At 51.7% G+C, this 4,080-nt stretch overlaps 1 long non-coding RNA gene across 3 annotated transcripts in view; it reads left to right on the forward strand.

The window, feature by feature from the left end:
- Positions 1-2,357, forward strand: part of LOC123036654 — a 6,635-nt gene extending 4,278 nt beyond the window's left edge. The window contains exons 1-3 of one of the 3 annotated variants that reach the window (XR_006417179.1): positions 497-1,037; positions 1,291-1,505; positions 1,998-2,357. This is a non-coding gene — a long non-coding RNA (uncharacterized LOC123036654). Of the gene's footprint in view, positions 1-496; positions 1,038-1,290; positions 1,506-1,997 lie in introns of those variants that run through there. The other 2 variants (XR_006417180.1, XR_006417181.1) reach the window with 2 other exon arrangements.
- Positions 2,358-4,080: the final 1,723 nt, after the last annotated feature.

The raw sequence follows: 4,080 nt of genomic DNA on the forward strand, positions 1-4,080 counted from the left end.
AGGATGCCCGTTGAGGCAGTGCGGGGCCGTTCCCGGAGGAATTGATTGATTTTTATTTTTATTATTTTTCGATTTATATCCTGCCTTTTTCCTACAAGGGCTCAAGGCAGCTTACATCTCCTCCTCCATCTTATCCCCACAACAACAACCCTTTGAGGTAGGTTGGGCTGAGAGTCTGTGACTGGCCCAAGGTCACCCGGTTGGCTCCATGGCTGAGTGGGGACTAGAACCCAGGTCGTCCCGAGTCCCAGTCCCATGCTCTTAACCACTACACCACCCTGGCTCCCCAGGGATCGAGGGATTGATGGGGGATCGAGCCCCGTTTCAGGGCCAGAATGCCCGCTTCCCCGTTGGCACATGCAGCATTCGATTTCCTGCACTTGTTCAAGCAGAGAAGAACTGAAAAGTCTCATTTATACCATCCCATCTCTCCTCTGAAATAACGAGGGGACTCAGATATAGGGAAGGTGACACCCCCCCGGGGGGGGGGAGGTCTCCCATCCCCTTTCCTCCCTGCAAGTGCCTTCCAAGGCGGCTCCAGTGGGGAGAGGAGGTTGTATGTGGGAAGCCTTTTTCTCACCAGTAATCCTTGACATTGATCCCTTTTTTAGTAGTATGAACTATTACGTAACACACTTCTAGTATGATGAATATTTTCTGTACTGGAGAGAGAATAAGCTGAGCAATTCTTGTGGCTTGCACTTTTGTGGCGGTCCCAGTCGTTTTTGGGAGGAACCCCGGGAAGGGGCAAAATGGATAGAGGGGAGCAAACACTCACACGCGTGTCATTCTCTTGAAAAAGAGTTGGAATGGCCAGTTTTAAACAGATGCTGTTGTTCTGATCAGAGTCCACATTGGAAAGCTGACTTGGCATTCCCTCTTTATGACACTTTTAGCCTTCGTATAGATCGGATCTTCCTTTGGTCAGCGTGCCTGAGGGACCCACGCCGTCAAAATCTTCTGTTTGCCATCTCAAGGACTGTCGCTGAGAGATAATTTCCGGTGCGAACTTTCTGGCTATGGAAGAGAACGCAGGGGTAAGTACACCCATTTTCCATCTCTCTCTTCATGTAAACGGCGGCTTGATGGCCTGTGGCAGCGTCGTTCTCCTGTAGCTAGAGCCGCCTGAGAAAACCCTTCCCTTCGGTTCTCAATGTGCATGCAGTTTTACCGAACTTTGTTGTTTGCTGGGGGCCATCTGTCTGAGTTAAATTTGGGAGCGCAATGTTGAGCACGAAATCATTTGGTGGGGTAGAGGCCGACGTTCTTCCTTTGTCTTCCCCCATGCAGTAGACGGTCCGCCTCAGAGGGCCCCGGGAAGGGTCTCGCATGAAGGCCACGTCTCTTCTTTGCAGCTGGGGTTGACTGCTCCAGGGTCCCGAAGACACCGACCGGGCACTTGATCTCCCAGAACGTTCATCAGAGAAATGACGAGCATCAGACCGTGATCGACGACGTGTTCTCTGCTGGAGATGGAGAGCGGCAGACAGACCGATTCACGCAAAGTGAGTGTCTGACGTGCTGCTGCCAAAGCCCTTGGCATCAGAATTGTTTCTGCGGACGCAGCTCGTGTGAGGAAGATGCCCCCTGGCACCTCCCTTAAATTTTTCCCGTTGACATTGCCGATGTAGCATCCTTTTAATAGTGACTTCGGTGGGGATAGGTTCCCTGATGTACCTGCTGAAGCTGCCGTCACTCCTTCCGTGCACCATGTCCCGGCAGGTAGAAGGAGGCCGCCCCCCCAAATCCACAGTCCTCCAGATTGCTTTGGGCGCTGCCCCACACATATGCAGGCAGGAAGAGGGCCTGCAATTCGCATAGTCCCGCAACGGGCTGTGGAATCACGTGTGGCTTAACATGTGTAGGTTTCCACCGCGCTTCATTTTCCTTGCCCTTCCTGATCCTGCTCCACAGCTGTCCAGCCTGTGATTTTGCGCGGCTTGTGCTGATGACGACCGGGCAATACTACCCACCCCTCTTACGTTTTGACCTTTCAGGGAGATGCTGGCAGTCCCGTCATTCGTGAGGCCGATGCCAGGAAGGAGCTGCGTGGGACCGTCAGCGGGGCGCTAGCTGTGCCGAGAAGGAGAAACCCGCAGTCTAAACGGGGGACCCACGGGTCGCATCGCACCTGAATGGAGTCCGAGACAGGACCCACCGCCCTCCTGGATGAACGCAGGGACTTCCTTTGCAGCCTGCTGAGCGACTCGTTGAAAGCGAGCAAATGAACGTCACTGTGTGAAGCCTGCTCTGGAGCTGATTTTTCCTCGGCGGTTATTTTTGCAGCTTCTCGTGTCATTTTGCCTGAGGCAGAAATCTTCAGCCCTCGCTGAAATAAACCTTGTCCCACTGAAAAACAGGCCCGTATCTCAAATCTGAAGGGGAGCTGCTCTGTCGGGCCATCCGATCTGTGCCACTGCATCTCTAGAAATTAGTATTAAATCGTGGTGTTATGTTTTCTGGTGAGTCCTAAAATGAGCTATGAATTCGCTCACCTTGGAGCCACCCAGAAAAACAAAGGACCAAGGAGGACGTAAGGATGTGGTCTGAGCTGGTGGAAACAGAGCTTCACTGGAACGGCCGAGCTTCATGAGATTAGAGAGCCGTGCCCTTGGCATCAGGGTCTGTCATTCTCAGGGATGTCCTGCCTTTGCCCCTATGTCTGAAAGCCACTGCACGAACCGTCCCTGAGCCTGCGGAGTTGTGTATATTCACACTGTGAGCTTGGGTGGCCTTTGGCAGACATGGGGCAGGGTGACCCCTCACAACGAAGTTGAAAATTCATTGTTGCTGAACCTTTTCTTTTCAAATAAGCTTTTATTCATTGAACTTGTAATATCTCTTTTGGGGCTGAATGGCCCCTTGTCAGTTAATGATTTTACTTTGACCTCTTTTTCATGANGGGGGGGGGCACAATCAGTGCAGGCTGACGATGGAGGAGCCCTTAGAGCGGCTCACGCGGAAGTCCGTACAGGCGTCATCACCGGTGTATTTACCGGCGTGCAGTGCGCGCAGAGCGCCCGTGTAACGGATTGGGCCTGTCAGCTGTCAATCACCTCGACCATTAGAGGTTCGCAGGGCTAGAGCGCCCAAGGAGTCAGTGCGGCGGTTCGCATTATCCTTTCAGAAGCGGCAATAGAGTAACGCTCCTTCGCGCTCACGCCTGGCCCCGGAGAAGAGCCGATTTCCGTCCTTTACCGGAAGTTCGGCGTGCGTTGGCCTAAAGGTTCCCCCTTGTGTGTTTCCGGCAGCCAGAAGATGCCGCCGGCCTTGCAGAGGCGTTCCATAGACGTACGAAGGAGAAGAGGTGCCGCTCCTGCACTGTGCACCTCCAGTAGGGATTAGATTCTCCAGGCTTGGACTCGCAGCTGCCCTACCTCGCAGGGCTGTTGTGACGATAGAACGGGGAGAATGGGACTCGTGGGCGCTGCCTTGGGGTTAGGATGATCTCCAAGATCATTTTCATGTGGGCTATCGTCAAGGGACAGAAGAGCTGCAAGTATTTTGTGGGAAGGGCTAGCCCTGATGCCCCTGGGTGCCTGCCTTCTCCCCGCTCCGCTCTCATTCTTCTTTTCTCATTTCCTTCTCCTCTGCCATGACAAACGGCTCAGAAGAGAGGATGTCTCATGAGAGAAAAGGCTGGTGAAAGCCTTTCCTTTAAAAAAAAAAAAAAATAAGTTTTATTATTCTTATTTTCTACGAGCTAAAAAATAAAAAAACTAAAAACATCAATCATCAGAGACATCGGAACTGCTGGGTCAGCCCCCCCCCCCCCCCATTTTTTTCTACCAATCCATAGACATATTCAAATCTGCACATAGTCTCTTTTCTCTAGCCAGTAATAAAAAGAGTTCCAGGTTTGACTGAAGTATGTATCCTCTTTCTCCTTCAGAGACAGAGTCAGCCTGTCCATTTCAGCCCAATCCAGGATCTTTTTACAAATCAGTTCATCAGAAGGTGGTTCTTCACTCCTCCAATGTGGGGCAAATACAATCCTTGCTGCAGTAATCACTACATGTAAATCAAATAGGTTGCCTGTTTGTCAACGTCATCAGACACAATGCCTAATAAAAAGACTTC

This window comes from Varanus komodoensis, unplaced genomic scaffold (assembly GCF_004798865.1).
Source record: "Varanus komodoensis strain SLA01 unplaced genomic scaffold, ASM479886v1 scaffold8037, whole genome shotgun sequence".
In the NCBI taxonomy this organism is placed as follows: domain Eukaryota; kingdom Metazoa; phylum Chordata; class Lepidosauria; order Squamata; family Varanidae; genus Varanus; species Varanus komodoensis.